General features: G+C 40.9%; 1 long non-coding RNA gene across 1 annotated transcript; it reads right to left on the reverse strand.

Annotated features, from left to right (window-relative positions):
* Positions 1 to 9,266: 9,266 nt before the first annotated feature.
* Positions 9,267 to 10,804, reverse strand: LOC131224093 (uncharacterized). The gene is made up of 3 exons (XR_009160824.1): positions 9,934 to 10,804; positions 9,774 to 9,839; positions 9,267 to 9,452 (listed from the first exon to the last, which is right to left on the reverse strand). It is a non-coding gene; the product is annotated as an uncharacterized LOC131224093 (long non-coding RNA).
* Positions 10,805 to 22,001: the final 11,197 nt, after the last annotated feature.

Raw genomic sequence — 22,001 nt, forward strand, 5'->3', positions numbered from 1 at the left:
GGATTCAACCATTTGACTAAAGAGATTTTACCTTCTGGAAGAAGGTAGGATCTATTAATTCCTAGCGTCTAGAGAGTGAAGCTCTCAGGCATGGAGTTCCTATCTAGGATGGGAATGGAGGAACCAATCTCACTCAGCCAATGAGAAATATTAGATATGATTTTAGTGGCAGACATGTTTTGGCCCTCAAATCGAGCTGCGTTTCTACCGAGTCATGTTTCCCAGATGACGAAGCAGGGGATGAGACCGATTAAAAATGAGATTCTTGATTTCCCGCTGGCCTTCGAAGTCCATTGCTTGATTCTTGATTTCCCGCTGGACCAGAGAAGTGCGCATATCAAAGGAGTATATATTGATTGTGGATATGAGGCATATCAAACATATCATCGAAGTAACACCAAACCTTTGTAGCGATGATGCCGTGACAGAACAAATGGTCCAGATCCTCCTCTGCTTTGAGCTGCTGGGCTAGATCGGAGTTTGGGTGCTAACCTCTGATATGTGCACTTCTCTGGGGATCGGTATTAAGGATGGCAGTAGCTTGGAGTGAGATCCCTAGTCCACGCTGAGAAGCAGAAGAGGGATTCTGAGGCAGCCGTTGATGCCCAGAGTGGCTTTTGCAGCAGTCACATCTTGACGCCAATGAAACACCAATCCTCTGGACAACTTTGTCAACAAGGACGACACCGTGAATGGTTTTCCAGGAGAAAATCACTACTTTCGGAGGAAGAAATTTGTTCCAAATCCACTTGGCCCAATGAATGTTAGAGAAGTGTTGTCTTGACCCGTTCCAAGCTAATTTAAGAGTGAATTTCCCTGAGGCTGATAAATCCCAAATCAGTTTATCAGCTCTGCTAGAAAGAGGGATGATATTCTCTGAAATGGTCTACATAGCAGTAGGAGGGATGATGTGTTGAATGCATGAGAGACTCCATCTTTCAGACTAGGGGAAGAAATCGCCAACTGTTGCATTTATTAGATGATCTGGAATTTGTCCCACAACTATCACAGCAATCAGCCCTCCACCACAAGGGTCTTACAAGGCAAGAACAAGTCCACATAGAGAGAGAGAGAGAGAGAGAGAGAGAGAGAGAGAGAGAGAGAGAGAGAGGAACAGAAGGTTCTCCTTCACTGAAGGAAGTCTTCTAGGGTTTCCATCATACAGGCCCCATACGGGGGAGATCCTGCTCCCACAAAAGCAGGGGAAGACCACCATCGCGAAGATGGCCTCCCAGCACTCCTTCCAAATCGGCCTCATCTCATGGATTCAAATATCGAAGGAAGTCTTCATCGGTAAGAGTCGGTACGGCTACTCAACACAAATCTAACTAAAGTCTTTATGTGGGGAACTCACATTTGATACAACCAGTAAAGACCTATGGGGGATTTTCAACAGGTATGGCAGATTGCTTGATGTCTACATCCCTATGCGTCCGGGCACCTCAAAACTCAAAACCATGGGGTTATGCTTTTGTTTGGTTCTAATATGAGCAAGATGCCATGAATGCAATACAAGTCCTAAATGAGAGGCGGATTGATGAACGAATCGTCACCGTCAGCTCGGCGAAGTAAAGGAAAAAAGGACACTGATGGCAAGGAGAGGCCCCATCTCGGCTGGTAAGATCCCTCAACGATCCAGCAATCCATCTCCCCCTCTCACGATTTTCCCTAGGCGGTCTTATGCGACAGCGGTTCAGGCAGAGAGACTAGGTAGAGGGTCTAAGGAACAACCAGAGGAGGAGAAGCCTATAGTAGCAGATCCCAGAGCTGTGCAACAAAAAATCCTGGAACTTCAATTGGGTATGGTAGCAAAGGTGACTCTCCCTTCCATTTCGATTCTGAATCTTATTAATACTATTAGAAAATCAAAATATGCAATTGCAGCAATTGATATTTCCATATTAGCAGCCCGAACTTTTCTCTTGATATTCAAATATAAATCGGAATTCAGAGAATTCCAGGAAGATGCCGCGATCCATGCTGATATGAGCATAGAATCGATTTCCCCTTTGTCTAAGAATTTGGCAATGAGAGAAGGACTTTGGATCAGGCTTTATAGTATTCCAGCCCATGCCTGGTTTGAAGCAGTTTTACTTGACCTAGGAAATTTCTTTGGCAGAGTTATACAAATGGATGTTAATGCTAAACATGGCACATTCTAAGGGTTTGCCCGAATCAAGGTGATGTTATGTCCAGGGCGGAGCTGAATAGAGTGTTCAGTCTGAAAGTCCAGGATAGAGTCTTCCCAAATTTGGGATTGATGGAACCGATTACTCTTCTGGGAGACCAGACATCTCAGCACTCTCATGGACCTATTCAAGACAGCACAAAAGATTGGGTGGAAAGAACCTTCCACACCTGACAAGAGCAGGATCAGGGCTGGTCACAGGGAGGTGACAGGGTAATGCAGGAGGGGAATCAAGTGGTAGACAACCAGGCGATCTCTCTACAGGTTCAGAGGCCTACTCCAGGGCAGGGAACTCAAAGGCTTTCTCAGGACCTGTCCCAAAATGTTCGAGAAAATGCCCCAGGTACAGATTCCTCCAGTAAGCCTCTCTATATCCAACCCAATTCGTTATCCCATCGAGCCAGCAACAACACCCTTCTAGTAGCTGAGATAATAACCAATCGTCGATTGGTGAGTGTGCCGAATGATCAGACTTCGACCTGGCATGATCTCTAGCTTATCTATAAAGCCCCACAAGTTCACATGCCCCTACAGGTTGAGGGCACCCTTCTTCGAAATGTTCGAAGTAAGAGAGCTCTCCCCTAATCTAGATCAGCGGATAACTCCCCCCCTGGCCTCATCAGGGGTGGGCCTGGAAAGAGCTGTGTTCATGTCAGACAACAGGCTGCTTGGTCAACCCCACTCTTCAGAAACCAGCTCGTCCCCTCTAAGTCCCCTTCTTGTTGGTCCGGCTGTAGAAGTAGAATTCAGCAGGGATGGAGCCGAGAGAAATGCAGGAACTCGTTAGGATAGTCTAATAGCCCTGACTCTCGACAATAAAGGTTTTGCTATAGACCTGTCGCCTTTCTTTATGTCAGTGGGAAGGTTGAACGGCCAGGAAAATTTCTCTGCTGCGAAAGATACTGATCAGGCTAGGGGTACCTTCTCTCGGATTTTGTAAGGAGAAATGTTGCCTGTCTCCCCGGTGGAGCTAGTGAAGTCATTGCCCAATATAGTCAGGCGTCAGCTCCTAGGTCCATGCAAGGAGCTCAGATAGAATCCAGGAAATCAAAGCTCCTCAAAAGGATGAAGGTGTTGTATTCCAAAGGTGATTGGGAAACCAGGCTGCGAAGACTAAAGAGATGGGTGGTTAATTCAAGCTATGTTACTGATGGATAGTATCCTAGTGTGGAACGTCCATGGTATCGGTAATCAACGATCAGTTTTGAGAACAAAAGGGCTTATCAAGAAGTATGACCCATGGATTGTGGCTTTATTAGAGCCGATATGCTTCCTGATGCAAAGAGAGTGGGAATTGGATTATCCTGGGTTTTCACTAATCGCTCTCCAACTCTGATGAAGGGGGGAAAATCTAGGTTTTTTTCAGAAACCAGATTTCCCCGACTCTCTCCAATAAATCTAACCAATTTTTGTCCATTACGTGCACTGTGCAGGCAGTTCTTACGCCGATCTCGATGGCTTTCATTTATGCCAGCTGTGACAGGATCTAAAGGAGTCTTTGAGGAGACCTCACAACTATGTCTTCAGCTATCCACATCCCCTGGGTGGTGTGTGGAGACTTTAATGCAACAATTGAGGCTAGCGAAAGAAGAAGTTAGAGAGTGGTAGATAGAAACAACTCCCTTGAATTTGCAGCTGCTATCAACAATGTCGGGTTACTAGATGCTGGTTTCTCTAGCAATCGTTTTACTTGGAGCAATAACCAAGGTGGTGTAGCTAGAGTGTGGGCCAGGCTAGACAGGGCCCTCATGAATGCAGCTTGGTCCGCCAGGTTTCCAACGTTCTAGGTCACTCATCTTCCATGTATAAACTCAGACCACACCCCACTTCTCCTGGCAAACCCTCAGCTCTCGGCCTTGACGATGAAGCCTTTCAGATTCCAGAATATGTGGATCCATCATGAGTCTTTCCAGCAAGTGGTTAGGACTGCGTGGGATTCGGCTGAGTCGGCTCATCCATTCTTTAACGTTCTACTCAAGTTAAAATCTGTCAAATAAGCCATGAAGGTATGGAACAAAGATGTTTTTGGTAACGTTTTCTCCCAGTTATCGTTAGCAGAGAAAGAAGTGGAGAATTGTGAGTCTCCTCTGTAAGACACTACGCTACCTATGGGTGAGATAAGAGTTCTGTTGGGTAAGCTCGGGGAGGCGTCTGCAAACCTTGCCCGTATTCAGCTAATGGAAGAACGTTTTTAGAAGCAGAGATCCCGCATTAACGGGTTGGAGGCAGGTGATAGGAACACTCGTTTCTTCCACTCCATAGCAGCTGAGAAGAGGAGAAGAGTGGTAATCAGTAGTGTTGAGCTAGAAACTGGTCAGACAGTTGCAGAAAATGAGCGGATTAAGAGAGCTGCAATTGACCATTTTAAACAGCAGTTCGGCGTGGCTCCTTGCATCCTTGATAATGAGCTGTTGGAGGTGATTCCAACCATTGTTTCTCCTGATCAGAATGCCATGTTGATGGTTCTTCCGTCCATTACTGAAGTTCATCAAGCAGTTGTGTCCATACCAACTGAAAGTGCGGCTAGTCCTGAGGGTTTCTCAAGTGGTTTCCATGCAGCCTATTCGGACATCATAGGTTCGGACCTTCTCAAATCTATCTCCTTCTTATTCCAAGGTGGCCCCCTCCCTAGAGTGGTCTTTGCGTCTTTGATTTGTCTGATTCCCAAATCAAATGCATCCAAGAAATTTTCAGATTTTAGGCCAATCAGCCTATGCAACAGCCTTTACAAGATATTCTCTAAAGTTATCGCGACCAGACTCAGTCAAGTGCTTCCATTTATCAATTCAACCGAGCAAGGGGCTTTTGTAAATGGCAAGTCAATTGTAGAAAACATTGCTTTGTCGTAGAAACTATTTAGAGATATGAATAGAAAAGTGCAGGGTGGTAATATTGTCCTAAAGCTAGATATGGAAAAAGCTTATGACAGGATGGATTGGTCGTTCCTGAAGATGGTCCTACAGAGATTCGATTTCAGCCTCCCGTGGATTGACCTTGTTGAAAAGTTTTAGGAAAACAACTGGTTTTCGGTTATTATTATTATTAATGAGGAAAGCTAGGGTTTCTTAAAATCATTCAGAGGATTGCGGCAGGGGGATCCTATCTCTCCTAATCTTTTCATCATTGCGGCGGAAGTGTTGAGCAGGGGCCTTAAGGCTTTGGGAGAAAAGGGCCGTTGTTAGCCTTTTAAGAGCAGGATGGGTTGCCTGATAGTTTCGCACTTACTTTACGCAGATAATACCCTTTTATTCTCGAATGGGAACCTGGCCTCATTAAGGGCCCTAAAAACTTTCTTAGTCGCGTATCAAGCTGCCTTAGGGCAAAAGGTGAATCTTCGAAAAAGCTCATTTTTCCATTCCCATAAGATGCATGAATCCAGGGTTAGGGCGATTAAAACTCTCCTGGGGATTGCCAGGGCATCTGCAGGGTTTTCTTACCTGGGTGTTTTGTTGGGTACGGGCAGGCTGAAAGTGTCGGCGTTCTAACCGATTATTGACAAAGTTGAAGGGAGAATCAAGGGCTGGCAAGCGAGATACTTATCCCAGGCAGGCAGGGCTATTCTTGTGTGACACGTTTTGAGTATTATTCCCATTCATTCCTTGGTGGCTACTCATATCACGTCTTCAGTGTTGTCATCTCTTGAAAAGAAATTTGTTGCGTTCTTCTGGGGTTGGAAGGACGGGAAGAACAAATGTCAGTGGAGGAGCTGGAAATCTATTGCCACTCCAAAGGAGGAAGGGGGGCTGGGGATTAGAAGGATAAAGGACATGATGAAGGCTTTTTGGTTGAAAATGGCTTGGGCCATCAAATTCGCATTTGTTAAAAGCCTTTGGTGTGTTTTTATATCTTCCAAATATGCTCGAGATCTATCATCTCCTGATGCTTCATATCATTCAACTTTTGCATCTCCTTTATGGAAGAGGATTTTGGCATTGATCCCTATGGCCGACTCTCATGTCCAGTGGAAGTTGGGGGACGGTAAGTGTAATTTTTGGCTCGACAACTAGTCGGGTCTTGGCCAGCTTCACGGGATTGCTTCTCCCCCTGTCCCGTTGTCACTGCTTTAGCTAAGAGTGGACCATGTGTTGGGCATGAATGGTCCTCTGCCGCCTTTGGCAGCCTTCTCCTTCCTACCCCAATGGGTCTTGGATTACTTTTTTCACTACGGCTTTTGCTTTTCAGATGGTGTCAATACACCTTTTTGACCTTTTTCTGAGTTAGGGAATCTCACCATTTCTTCAGCCTGGGATAGATGTCATGCGCCCTTGCCTTCTAGAAGCTGGGCGAGTAAGGTCTGGCACTGCAAACTCCCCTTGAGAATTGCTTTATTCACGTGGCGAGTGATAATGGGAGCTACTGCGGTTAATGAAGCGGTTTTAGCGCATGGAATTTCGATGGCTTCCAAGTGTGCTTGTTGTGCAGTTAGTGCAGCCCATGGTCCTTCATCCAAATTAGTCACTCATCTCTTCCTAAATTGCCTGTTAGCTTTGGTCGTTTGGTCTTTCTTTGGCAACGCCTTGGGTGTTCATGTATTGCAGACAAACTCGATAAAATCCATATTGTCTCAATGGTGGGGCACAGCGGCTGTTAGCCCCTCCAATTCATTGGCACAAAAGGTGGCCCCTGCATCATTTTCTGGATCATCTGGAAGAGTAGTAATGCAGCGGACTTTGATGGGAAATCTCCTGCAATCCCAGAGGTAATTGAAAGGGGCAAATGGTGGTTGTCATTAATCAAAGGGGACGTCTCTGGGGCAGCAACTACTATCGGTCCCAATCAAAATAGAGGTGCAGCAACTAGCCAGCAGTAGACAAACTCCACTTTTGATTGCTTAGGTGGCCAATCTTTCGTGCGCTCCGATCTCAGCATGGGCAAATTCTCTAACCGTAAGTTAGTCTAGTGGTTGGTTAAATGGGCCAGGCCTTGTCCAGGGTGGATTAAAATTAATTTGGACTGATCGGCGATAGGAAATCCTGGTAATTCAGGAGGAGGGGGCATTTGTAGAGACGATAAGGGGTCCTTTTGTTTCGCTTTTACTGCTAGTTATGGGGTGGGATCAAATGTTTATGCTGAGCTAAGGGGGATCTATGATGGCATGGAATTTTTCCTGTGAGGAGGGTATCGTCAGGTGCTTGTGGAATTAGACTCATAGTTGGCTCTTAATTTCCTCCTAGGATCCTCAAATCCCGGTTGGAAATGGGGATACTGGATCACAAGAATCAACCGGCTAAGAAGTAGAGGGATCTTTCAATTTCGGCACATATTTAGGGAAGGAAATGCGGCCGCAGACGCGATGGCCCGGACGAGGAGCAGAGATCAAGTTTCCTTCTTCTCTTCTCGCCTGTCTGATCTCTCGGTCCAGATGCAAGGTCTCCTTTTCCTGGACAAGGTGGGTTTAGGATCTATTCGGGAAAGTTTTTGGACTGAGCGGAGGAGAACAAGCTAGATGTACAACCCGTGATCCCCGGTCCTGGTTTTTCCTTCTTCTCTGTTAGAGTGTTTGTGCGTAATTGTTTTTGGTTCTATATGATAGGCGTCCCCTAGGAGCTTTTATTCCTTGGGGTCCCCTGAAATTGTATCAGGTTCTCTTTGGTTTATGAGAAGCCTCTGTGGCTGGTTAAAAAAATAAAAAATATCAGCCCTCCACCCGTCCAGTTCTGGAACCAAAAACTGATATTCCCTTCTCCTACTAGCCATCTGGAATGGAGCAATGTGAAAGGCAATGAATTGAGAATATCCTTCCAACCTAGGGATGTGACCGAACCTATCACACCCTTTTTAGAAATAAGCTTCTGGAAGTATTTGGCTGAAATGAAGATGGTCCATAGCAACATACCCTGCATCAGTTGCCAACCCATTGTGATTCTAAATGCTCGCATTACATCATTAAATCTCCTGATTCCCAGCCCCCCTTCTTACACCGGAGTGCATAATTTCGACCACCTCACCCAAAGTCTCTTGTTGCCTCCATCCGAGTTGCCCCAAAAGAAATTTGCAAGGGCTCTGTCGACAATTTTGCTAACAGAGATTTGGGGATATTGATTGCGGACATCAAGTGACTGGGCATACTAGTTAGCACTTGTTTGATCGGGCACCAATTTCGCTGCCAAATTGAGGAGCTTGGCTTTCCAACCTTTGATTTTGGTGGATATCTTCTGAACGAGCTAGTGCAAAAGTGGGCTTCTAATTCTTCCTTTGTAAGGGAGGGGGGGGGCTCCAAGGTAGATTGATGAGAAGAAACACTACTAGAAAATAGGGCAACGCCGACGGCTAAAAACCGTTGGCAATGACCTTCCCCGACGGATTTTAGTTGTCGCAAGGTCTATCAGTAAAGGGTGCGTCAGCGTTGCTCGCCGATGGATTAAAACCATTGGCGTTTCCGACTGTAAGAGCGACGGTCAAAACCGTCAGCGTTTTGGACCGTTTTTAGCAATTGGCAATTCTCATAAATAAATAAATAAATAAAAATTGAAATAATATATCATCCATTGAATTTGGATGATATATTTCTTGCTTTTCTATTGTGTAGACTTCTCAAATAGGTTAGTTAATTCAGGGCTTTGGAGAAATGGGTATATCTAGAAATGGATATGTGTGTTATATCCATTTCTAGATATATCGATCAACGCACACATCCATTTCTAGATATACCCATTTCTCCAAAGCCCTGAACGAGCCAACCTATTTGAGAAGGTAAGTCTACACAATAAAAAAGCACATGCATGGCATACCAAAAACTTTTAACGGCAACAAGAAGCAAAAACCAACATGGCATACCAAAAACATCTTACATCTCTTTCGGGGAAAAATGCTCCTCTAGCTTTCTTTATCATCTCGGCCCTGCCAAACAGTACATTCGATCCCTCTCCCTATGATACATTGCACCTTCAGGTATGTACAAGCTATCAGCTGATACTTAAGTGTATATATCATCTCTTAAGCCTGATTAAATTTATATATCTGAAGGCATCCAATCAATGTCCACATCAGTCTTGCAAATCAATCCAAACAAGTGACTGATCGGACGGTTGGGATTCTTGGGAAGTCAAATTCACCTGGTTTACAGGTCATGGCCCATTCAAAATGTTGCCCAATGACTCTACATTGTGGATAGAGATGATTTGAATAGTTTTGAGTTTCAGTTGTTTAAAGTTATACAAGTAACCATTACTGTGATAGGTCTTTTAAAAGGATAGAAATCTCTAGATGTAACTTACATGTCTCCTCCTTCACAATAGCTTGTTATGATGCATACATAGCAACCCTGGAACAGTGTCAATGCCTTTTGGTTAGAGTGGCTGGGAAAGACGTTTTGTCGGCCACTTTTACTGCCTAAAATGTATTGCCCTGATTTGGGGTGGGTAGAACAAATCCCGGTCATCGCCATTTTGGTTTTCCACACCACTCAGAACTGTCGGTTGATTCCTATATGAATGGCCACTGGTCCCATTTTCCTGCTCATTTAATTGTTGTTACCGCTACTGTGGCAGCATAGCATATAGCAGCGAGGCCCTCAAAACTTTCTTCTAAACATGATCAGATGACAGGACTACCCCTAACCAGGCTCTTAAATTTTCACACTGACCTTCTCCACCCATGCGTCTTTATACTCGCATATTTATGGATTCCTTAGCTTTGCAATCAAAGCCATCTACACGCAAAAATAACACTATTCATCATGAAGAAGAAAGAGTTCGACAGTAATTTTAGAATTCATGTCGGGAAAAAACAGCAAAGCATAATACCTCTTGATGTGCCGTCCGTTTGAATTTCTCCGTTTGCTTAGCCAAACGAATCTTCTTGATCATAACATACCTGGTTAAGAAACCATTAGAAAGATCATTCAAGAGTATGTTTGGACGTCCCCAAACCTCAAGTCAGATAACCTCACTACCCATTAATCACATCATGTTGGATTGTAAATCCCTCCACAGCTATTACATCCAAACACTGACTAAGGAGGTTACCTTTTAAACTTGTAATGAGGAATCTTAAAACGTGCATGTGCAAATCTTGGATGTTCAGTGCAGAACTGTTCAAAAGGATTGCCGATATTCAGGTTTCTACCAAAGAGGTTCTATGCAGCTCACTTCTAAATTCTCAGGATAGGCAAAAAAGATGGCGATGACCCGAGACTCTGATCTGTTGGGGCCTCTTTGTGGATGCGCTGTAGACCAAAATTCACAGTGATAGGACAACTCTCCATATCTTTTGTGATGGGTGGATTGGATAGAACCCAGACAACAAGGCGGCCCCGATGGAACTTGGGGTTACAGGGGACTCCTGTTAACCCCATTAACCCCTGGTCACAGGTGATTATCTAACATTGGGATTATGACACTTATTTATCCAATGGTCCTAATTCAAGAAAAAAAAGAAGTGTCCATATATCAGATTTTGTCACTCTGAATGGGTGGCAGTGGATTCCACAGTTTAGTCTGTTTAAATTAAGAAATATCTGGCATGCTTACAATGTTTGAATCCTACTTATCAAATGTCATTTGCTGTCTCAGTATTATATAAGAGGTTGATTGGATGCCTGTAAGTGGGGCTAGTTATAAATGATTTACATAGAAGTCATTTACACTCTACATTTGGATGGCCTTTTTTGCATGTAAATGATTAACACCATTTACCCCAATACTCTACCACCAAGCATCCCTTCATCAGAGTGTCATATTCCACAAATTCAAGAGGCCCATGCAACCTAGAAACTTCGCAATTTCACCATTTTAATGCATCTAGGAGTATGATTATAATATGAAGTGTAGTTTTTGGTATGAAGCATACGCCTCAAATCACTTATGCTAATTGTCCAAGGTTTATGGCTTTATGCTTCATGAGGTATAGCATGCCTTTCAACACCAATTAAAAGAACAAGGACCATAATCCACAAAATAAGTGAACAGTGAATTAACTAAACAAATTTATGAATCTGTTACCATTATAAAATGACAACTGCATGATGTCAAGAAGCATGAATTTCACCTGTCCAGCAAGTTTAAAACTGTGTCCCCGCATGTATTCCATTCCAATATATAAATTTGGTAATTTGCACCTGGAATAAGAAAATATCAAGATTCAATCAGTAAAGAGACCACACTCTCAAGAGATAAGAAAATTTCAGTTGCTGATAATTCCCATAGCAACAAATTAAACAACAGTATGATCAGTTGAATATAGTGCCACTACCAAATTCACTCTTCATGTGCTTCCATATTTTTTAAAGACTTAGTTTTCTAATGAATTGGACAACACATTTTTTAAAGACTAACATGTTCTCCAAATGCACTCTTCCTGTGCTTCCATATTTGATGATGAGTGTTTCACATTTGTTAAAGACTAATATGTTCTCCAAATGCACTCTTCCTATGCTTCCATATTTGATGATGGCTGTTTGTTGCACATATACAACTAAATCAGAAATATTTAATCCTCACCAGCATGTGTTAGCATCAGTAGTTTTAGAGTGGTAATATATCAACTTAAATTCCATTCTTGGAAAGTCCAAAAAAGGCAGATTTAACGGAAAATTTCAGGCCAATAAATTAATGAACCTTGGTAGCTCATTTTAAGTTGTTTTTAAATGAACCAACAAGAACTTGTCAATCTGCGTATAGTTCCCAAACTTTGCAGATCATGCGATTTGCTTCATCCTTCATAAGCATTTCTAATCTCACAATCATACCATGCAGAAGACCGTGGCAGCTGCACTCTCGCATAGTAGTGGTTGAGTTGACAATATTAATTGCTCTGTCAACAAGAAAGTCCAGGCTAGACCAGAGTAAAATGTCTTCTCCACTAGTAACAATAAACAGGCGCTTTTCTAAGCCCACATGCGGTCCTACAAGGGGTCATATACACCTTGTCAAGTATGAAATCCGAACCATACATAAGTTGTCTCCACCATGTAGATCAGCAGAGACGTTGGACAATTCTATAGCATCTAATAAATGCAATTCCAAAGATGGAGGGCATCCTAGTTACTAAAGTGCATGGAGTAGAAAGATAAATCCTCAAATCAGACTAGGAAATGAAAATACAATAGTGAATGATAAGGAAATACTGGAATAAAAAGTGGGAAAAATGGCAAAAACATAGACAAAACTGGATATATTAATCCACGGTATAGATGCAACTGAGGTCAAGGATTCATCAATCTGAAAGAGTATCCCAGGGAATAAATACCCATGCAACAGGTATGGGAAAAGTTGAAGTAAATACTCACAATTTGCTGCAAGGATGTGGCAAAGACAGCTACGCAAGCACAAAGAAAACCCATGGCATTCACTTTTACATCCGTTACCGTATAGACACCAACGCCTACAACAACTACAACCACGGCCATCTTCACTTCTCTTGAGTAACATTTGCTATGAAGTATCCGTTCCATTACACAAACCACCAGAATCATGCTCAGATTTGAAATCTACATTGAAAATTCAATAATAACCACTACAAGAAAAAGGGTCGTAGCCGACCGATGGACCAACCCTTTCCCGGCGGCCAGTTTTAACGGCTGCCGGCAGGGTTCGTACATATAAAGAGAAAAAAAAAAAACAAAAAACAAAACCGTACGCAACCTATCTCGACTCTCTCTCCCTCTCTGCCGCTCTCCCTCCCTCTGTCTGCCGCTCCCTCTCTCTCTCGCACGCTCTCCCTCTCTCTCCCGCTCCTTCTCCATCTCCGGCCCTCTCCCTCTCCCTCTCCCTCTTCCTTTCCCTCTCCGCTCGCTCTCCCTCTCACTCTCCCTCTCCCTCTCCCTCTCCCTCTCACTCTCTCTATCCCTATCTCTCTCTCTCTCTCAAAACCCTAGTTCTCTCTCTCTCTTTATCTCCTTGGCCCTCTGCTGCAACATCAGGTATCTCTCTCTCCGCTCGATCTACCGCACATCAAGGAGCATTCTGCTGCAACATCAGGTCTCTCTCTCTCTCTCTCTCTCTCTCTCCTTATCTATTCATATCAATTTGGGCATTTTTTGGCATTTTTTAATCCTTCATGTAACATTGTGCAATGATTTGTGTATTGGGATTTTTTGAGTTTCGAATCCCTATTTAGGCATTTGTAGTGTCGATTCCCTAATTGTGGATTAGCGTAGAGGTATTTTCTAAGAGAAGACAGTCATGTATCAGAGGTCCATTTGCATGAAGATGCTGATATGGGCTAGAAAAGTTTTGGATTCCTTCGTCCAGGTTTATTTGACCTAATTAATAGGTTGGATGGCAAATAAAGATTACAGTGGGCCCTGATCTCAAGATGCCTATGTCTACTACTTGTATGAAAGTTGTTGCCAGATTGATCTATTGCCTTTTCTCTCACTGTAACAAACGTTTATCATGCTCTGGGAATAGGCACTTAACTTACAGTATTCTATTTATAATCCTCTGAAATTGTAATCCAAGAGGACTACAGACCCTGATTTGAACCATCCACTCTATCATTATTTTAAAGAAAAGCTTATGACTCTCGCAGAGTGTGATGGATGATGAGCAAGCACTTAGAAATTAATAAACTACATACGTGGCATACTAGTTACATTAAACCATTCAAATTATAGTATCAAGTGTAGATGTATCATGAATAAAAAATTAAGCTTAGTTGATTATGTGACTACTAGATTGGTGGACATTTATTGGATTAGTTTAGAATGAAAATATCCAGCAGTCCTATTTCCACAATCAAGTGTCTATGAATAAGAGGTTAGGATTGTGACTTGGCAGTAGTATCAAGAATCCAGAGTCTGATGGGTATCATCTTTGAGATACATCCATCTTCTGCACAATGCAAGAGATGAACAGTGGATCTCCTATATGTGTTGCTGCATGTACAAGGACAGAGTTCCTGATTTCTAAGAAAAAAAAAGAAGTTTCGAAGATTCATATCCTTTCTCACAATATAAACAGCTAGATTCAATCCAACTAGTATGCACAAAATCACATTTTAGCTCCCTGAGATCCCTAGCATGGTTGTATCAAATGAATGTCACTCAAGCATGATGAAAGACGCAATATTGTAAAAGGATGGAAGCAAAACACACATGCATATTATATACATATCTATCCCCGTCTTGTCACTCGTCCATCTCAGCATCCTCGTTTCAGCTACACTCATCCTATGGACATGTTGTCCTTATCTGCCCAACATTCTGTGTCATCAGGCATGGCTGGTCTTATAGCTATCATATACCTTCATGAAAAATAAGCAAAAAGACTGTCTACCTTCAACAACTCATCTCTCCCGCAACCTTGCAGCACCTGCACTTTCCTCCTCGTCCTCTCTTGCAAAAGGGGCTTCACAACCTGCCAAGAGTTAAGTAACATCCCCATTAGCATGCAAGACAGGCTATGCATTGTTGAAAAGAAAAGGAAAAAATATAAATTTTTTAGTGAATTAACAAAAAAAATTAGATTTATAACCATTGGATAATGAGCATGTGGACAGCATGTCTCCTAAGGAAACTCTAAAATAGCTTTTAGGTGAAGGCTACAATGTGGCATTTTAACTTCTTTTGTCCAAAAATTGAAAATGATGGTTTGCATCTCTTTACTTTCAAGGAAAGAATCTGGAAAAGCATGAAAAGAGTGCCATTTCTTGAGTTTCTGAATTTTCACTTGGATTAGAATTCAGCAAATGAATGGAAACATCACAATGTGGCTGATTCTACAACTTTTTTCTTTCCTGAGACAAAATTTATCCAAACATGACCTAAAATATAACCAGAAATTCAATATATATATATATATATATATATATATATATATATATATATATATATATATATATACCAGAAAATCGGATTCAAGGAAAAGCATGGATACTCACCTTCCAAGACGCTGAAAATATATATGGACCATTAACTATATAATATGTCTCCATCTTCTCTGGATAATTCAAGTCATCGATAGTAGATATAATGGTCAATAGCTGCAATGACAGAGCAAACAAAGAAATCTTAACAAGCTTTCCATTGATTCACAAGCAGATAAATGGAATGTAAGGTTTTAGAGCAAACATGTTTAGATACAAATATCCATATTTAGGTGAGAAACTCAATACCAAATTTCCTCGTTTACAAAAAAGAATAAACAAAGGCATGTTTAGAACTACAAAAGAAAAGAAAAAAAAAAAAAAAAAAAAAGAACAGTTCAAAAATTTCTATCAAGATTCACAAGCCAATGCTAATTGCTATGAACCACCTTTGAAAAAAAGCATCAGAAAACACAGCAACATTGATGTTCCTTGATTTCCTCCAAACCAATTTGGAATCCTAATGCAGGGCTAAATCCATGACAGATTTTAAAATAGCAACTAACAAGGGCACAACATTTTATCTAAAGAAATGACATGTCGAGCACATGCATCTGCCACGTGGATACACATTAGAATACCAGTCTCTCTCTCTTTTTCTTTTTCTCAGCTATATCTATCTACTGTTCACCTCCAATTTTAATTTTGACATATAAATCTAAATAACTAGATACAGTTTTTCATATTCTATACTTGCATAATATGAATCATTATTTGATAATGACAAGCACTTCAATATTACCAATGAACTGCTTGGATGGGTCAGTGTATCTAGTTTTATTGGGTCATTGTAGCTGACAATTAGATTCCATGCTGACATTCCCAAATCCTCCTTTGCTAATTTAAAATCAAGGATACAGTATACCTGGTTTTCAATTTTGTAAAAGTTGCATGTTTCAGTGATAGACTGTTGGTCTGATGTATGGTGTGTCATAACAGCCATTACGTAAAGGTAACGGTGGCAACCATCACATAACGGCCGTCATGGAAAAAAAATGACCTGTAAGAGCTGTTACAGCTCCCTGCAAAGGCCTACCTTGTTGAAATAACTCCTTCAGTTGTTCTACCCCAGAGTTCCGTGCATCTAATTTAATGATATGATATTTATGTTGTGCTATTTTATTTATTTTTTCTTTCTCACAGGCATTTAGAGAGGATTTCTTAGAAGACAAGCTGAAGCCTTTCTTCATGTCAAACCCAATGCCTGAGACCATATATAAGTTGTAACATTTTACCTCCAAAGTTTTTTTTTTTGGCACCAAGTGTTATGTTATTCTAATTTGGTAGATCTAATTGTTCGATCCATGAAGTGAAAGATGGGGCCTAGAAGATGGAACATGATGATGGTAGGCTTATTACTATATTTTCTGCTCCGAACTACTGTGACTAGGTAATAAAATTGCATGTAGGTATCTCTTAATTATGAAATACGTTTGGTTGTGTGAACATTTTCTGGAATGTGCCTGACTTCTTTTGCCGGGGTTATTATTTACAGCATTCTATATCAGTACATTCTTAATGATTTTTAAACTTTATTAGATGCTTTAGTTTCTAGGCACTAGAAATATATGCTCATTACGGCTATTTTTCATGTTTCTTGTATTTGAAGATGCATTTAACATCGGTTTTCTAGATATTTATCATTCTTTATTTATCTATGTAGCTTAGATCATTAGCCCTTCCATTCACAGTATTGGAGTGGACGCTTCCAACTGCACCTCGGCCACTTCAAATGGGCCTTCTAGACAATCATCATTATTCTAGGTGCCCCTGTTTTTTGTCCCAGGGGCACCCAAAATCCCTGTGCTGTATAGGTCGTACTTAATGAAAGTTCCTCTTTTTGAAAAAAAAAAAAACTATTGTTCGTTCACTTTGATTATCGATTGGTGGTTTCACTGAATTCAAGCCTTGTTTCTGAGCATCTTTGAGCCTATAATCATTTTATAATGCTTCTTCCTTGAATTTGTTTCCTGATTAAAGTCATCTTTGTTCTAGGGTGGCACTACAATTCTTACATGAGATACAATGCAAGGCACAAAAGAATTTCGATGCGAGTAGAGACAGATCATTACCAGTCCTTGGTTTTGGAGCTTTTATTGATGAGAGTGCTAAGGTAAGTTTTAAGAGCGAGAAATGTTGAACAATATTCTCATGAATAGGATAGTGTTTTTTCAGTGGTACAGGCAGATGCCAATGTGGCATAGGTGTGTGGTCTGGGCCATTCATCAGGTAGCACCCTTCAGAATGTTTGCTTGGAATTTCGTGTTATATCGGTAATGGGTTCATTTGTCTCATTAACTTCTCTAACAGTTGTTGATGTTAGTTTGGACTGATTAGCATTTTCATATTACAGATGAGATTTAGCAAATGAACTAGCATTATTGACTGTTGGCGTTTGGCATCTATGAATGTCCTAGTGTGAGAATGAGTTCATGAAGCTGTTTTCAGTTTGGATAGGAATAGTGCTCTGGGTCCAGATGGCCATTGACGTGATTGAAATATCCAGGTCAAAGCTTTTCACCTATGATGATGTTGTGGAGAGAGTTGCTCGCCAACTTGGCTTGGATGATCCAACAAAAATTAGGCTTACTTCTCACAACTGTTACTCTCAACAGCCTAAGCCCCAACCCATTAAGTTCTGGGGTGTAGAACATATGTCTGACATGCTGGTCCACTACAACCAGTTTGTCCATCACAGTGCCTTCCGCTTGTCTTATTGTTTTGTTCATGCTACTATATCTGAGAAATTATATCCAATAACATGTCATGAATGACTGGAATTTTCCAAGTTCATTTCTTTTGGTGCAGACTTTTGATATCCTGTATTATGAAGTGTTGGACATTCCTTTGCCAGAATTGCAAGGCTTGAAAACTCTGAAAGTTGCTTTCCATCACTCCACTAAAGATGAGGTGAGATACCAAACCATGAGAGTCATCTAATTCTGGATCAAGTACAAACTTAGGTGTCTTTTGCTTTCTTTTCAGGTGGTTATTCACACTACTAGATTGCCCAAACAGAGTACTGTAGGGGATGTAATCAACCTCTATGCATTTGCATGAGCAGGGCACCATCGTTGATCGGATTGACTACAATATACAGAACGTTGCAGCTTTAGTGGAAGAAGGCTTTAAAGAGCTGCAGAAGGTACTCCCTCATGTGTTTGTTGGATGTGCTAAAACCTGCAGTGGCATCCCATTTTCATCACACATCTCCCTGTGGAAACCCCTCTCCTGAAAGTAGCTAAGAGCGCTTCTTCGAGGGAACCTCCTGGGAGTGGTTTTAGCACATCTGCAGAGGCATCTATTTCCTTGTGTCTGTGTGCGTCTGTATGTCTTCGCATGTTTGCCACTGTTGGAGATATGCTTCTCTATTATACAGTTTCATATATGAAGCTTGACTTGCAGGAAGAAAGAACGCAGAGGAAGGGGGGAATGATAATGTGCACGATAGTACTCGTCATCCTCTGCTTCATTATGTTGGTGCTTCTGGTTCTCAAGACGATATTCTTGTGATCCTGTGTAATATCAATTTGAATCCGATCTCGAATGGAGCCTTAGTTTCAGTTGCAAGAATCGCAAAAGCAGATGGCTGTTCTATAAACACATGGAGTTCATATTCACCCTTCCATTGGCCAGTGCGTGTTGTAGCGGGGAAAGCTGATTCGGCGAGTCAGGTTTTGAAAATGTAAACAAGATTCTCGTACAATTATCAACTCCAAAACTAGAAAAACCAATAGCAAACAGACAGGGATCCTAAGACAACTAATCCAAGGCCAAAGGCCCACAACTAGCAACAAAGCAATCCAAAGAGACTGGACCCTGAGCATGAAGGCAGGCTCAACAAGCTAGCTGAATCAAATCTCATAAGAGCTCTTGGTTTCAGACATTTTTCGGCTCATGCCTAAATGATCATGTATTGCCTTTTTTGTATATACAGGTACTCATAAGAACTCTGTGAGGAATCTGCTGAGAATCCTAAAAATACAACTCTTTACATATTTGTAGTGGGATTCCATCGCTATGTTCTTGAATTATTTAGTAGTTTTGCTTGATTAATCTATAGAACAAAAAAAAAAAAACTAGGATATGGGTTACCTTTTCTTTTCTTCTTTTTTTTTTTTTTAAAAAAACTTTTTGATAAGAAAGATTTTCTCTATTGCTACGGATTGACGGTGGCCAGGCCTCTAAGCTACGGATTTAATCCGTAGCAAAATTTTAAAGGCACGCTACCAATGGCTACGGTCGTACTGTGAACCTAATATTTAGCTACGAATTCTATCTGTAGCCTTTTAAAATCTAGCGGCGGCCAGCACAACTGTCAGTAAAGGTCCTGACCGCCGGCAAAGCCTTTACCGACTGAGGCTTTACCGGCTGTTAGCTGACCGCGGGCAAAGGATTTTGTGGCGGTTTTTTGGGTCTTTACCGGCGGTTTTGACCGCCGGTAAAGGCCATTTTTCTTGTAGTGAACTACCATATTTGGCTGGGAAAAATGAAAATTCAAGGGAAGGATAAAAGGTGGACAAGGAATCCAGACCTGATAAAATCTGACAGAGTTGAGCATAAGGCTCAAGTTCATCCTAGGGAAGAGAGGCTAGCAAATTTTGCAAGGCCGGAAAAAGAAAAACAAAAAAGATGAGTCTTTATTTCTGACATTATCTATACCATCAACTCCTCCATGATCTCTGTGGGCGAAATTATTTTAACTAGACAAATCATATCTTGATCTTGTGTTGTAGGGCCGGGATACATGGAAAAGAGATTACCTCATCTGTCAGCTTTGGCTGGATCCTGTTTTTTGCATAATGAATGTATTTCTTATGGAAGTTGATGGTGAGGGTCTCACGCTTGTGCTCCCTTTTCCTTTTCTCTCCATGAAGCATACGGTTGTACTTGACATAGATGGATGCATTGTCATCAGCATCATCTTCTTCAACATATCTTGAATTGCCATCAAGTGTTGCCATTCCTAGGGTAAGTTTGAGTTGCTTCAGTTAAGATCTATCATATACAGTAGGTTTGCAGAATAAAGGGATACATTGGATTAAACCCGTACCTGCATCATCTAATGGGGAATGATATCGGTGCATGCGCAAGACATGCTCTGAAATTTGACGATCAATCTCCAGGTCCATTTGATCCAAGACAATAAATAGCAGATCAAAACGAGAGAGCAACGACTCTGGAAGTCCAATATTCTTTGTTGGTGTTAACGAACGATCATACTGTAAGTTCATTTGTAACCAAAGATGATCATATTAAAACAGAGAGCATTTATTTATTCTCTTTGAAATGAACCATTCAGTAACAACCACATGATAGATTAGGACAGCATACTCGAAACAAACAACGTACCGTCCATATATTGGATTTGCAGCAGCAACTACACTACATCTAACATTTAGTGATGCATGAATACCAGGGGCAGAATTTTCAGGCACTTCTTGCATGGATAGAGTTTGATGGTCTTTGTACTTGCATAGTCCATATTCAGTAACCAACAAGTTTCCATTATCATCCTGCCGTGTTTTTCATCATGAAAATGATAGAAAATCAATTTTAGTAAAAGGCCAAATCAACTATACCTGTAGAAGTTTGAAAGCAGTCTTTTGATCTGTTGTATGCCTAGTTATTGCTTACCTGTAAAAGGGGTAACATGATTAGCATGTATGTAGTACTCCCTTCCTGATCATAAACTTTGCGGGCACGCACTATCATTAATGGAGAACCTACTCGTACTGCCAGGGAAAAAATTTATCGCATTGTTTTATGCTTTCTATATCATGTTTGCCAGGAAGAGATGACCTTCATTTAAAAGATTAGATACTCTTTTCCTATCATGAGATTGCATTTTGTGATATATATGTTCCATTTCTTATCAAACATATGAGTGATATATAGTGATTTATGTTAATAGTATTTTCTCATTATTTTTGCCCGATGAAATGTAATGCACTAATTGTTCAATGCTGGCAACACTTCATTAAAAGATAATCTCACAACCTTTACGAACCAATTTTAAAAGGCAATGAACTAGAATAAGCTACCACTGAAGCTGCAAACAATTGATTCAAACTTCAAAGAAACATCCCTACATCTGGAAAGAGTAGAGAATGGGATATAATTTCAAAAAATGTTTTGTGGAATGATCTAAGCAAACAACTTTCCATAAAAGAAAAGTTGGAAAATAAATATGAAAAGATATCCTTTCTATTACCATATGCAATTCTTGCACATGAACATGCATGTAGTCTCAAAATGCGCATCTAACGATTGATCTTGAGAAGTTTTTCATATGGTACTTCATAGATCATATTTCCAATGGAACTACTATCATGTCTTCCGTACGTTTTCCGCATCTTATTCATAGGCATTTGTTGTTTTCTTTCTTTCGTCCTGGCCTTCTGATGATATTTCAGCAATCTTAAGAAAAAAAAAATTTGTTGCCTACAACGCTTGAATATATCTATTTTCGCCTATTAAGATTGATTTCAATGTTTTTTTACTTCATCCATGATAAGAAAAGTTCTTAACACAGTTGAAATCATCAATGGATCAAGATCTGGTTCTCCAAACTTTGATTCATATCAAATTGAGGCTAATGACTTGCAGTCAACTATTGCACAGTATATGAACCTCAGGGGCACCACAAAGGTATACATAATATTGCATGTTGAAATCGTTTAAACAAACTTAGTATATACACATGGATGGTGCTGGATGGCTTCTTTTTTGTCACTTGTAGTTCTTCTTCTTCTTCTTCTTATTTTTTGGTATTTCCTAATCTTATTTTCATTTATCATCCTATAAGGCATCTCATGACATTACTAGGAAGTATGGGGCTGTTAAAGAGGTTGATGATTCTTGTACAAAGGCATGGCTTGAAAAGATGCGGACACTGTTTATTAGGAAGGGATCAGGGTTCTCTTCTCGTAGTGTGATTACTGGGGATACATATAAAGGGATTCATGAAATCGGTTTACCATTAGAAATTGCTCAAAAGACCACA

The sequence above is a fragment of the Magnolia sinica genome, chromosome 13, assembly GCF_029962835.1.
Source record: "Magnolia sinica isolate HGM2019 chromosome 13, MsV1, whole genome shotgun sequence".
Lineage (NCBI taxonomy): Eukaryota > Viridiplantae > Streptophyta > Magnoliopsida > Magnoliales > Magnoliaceae > Magnolia > Magnolia sinica.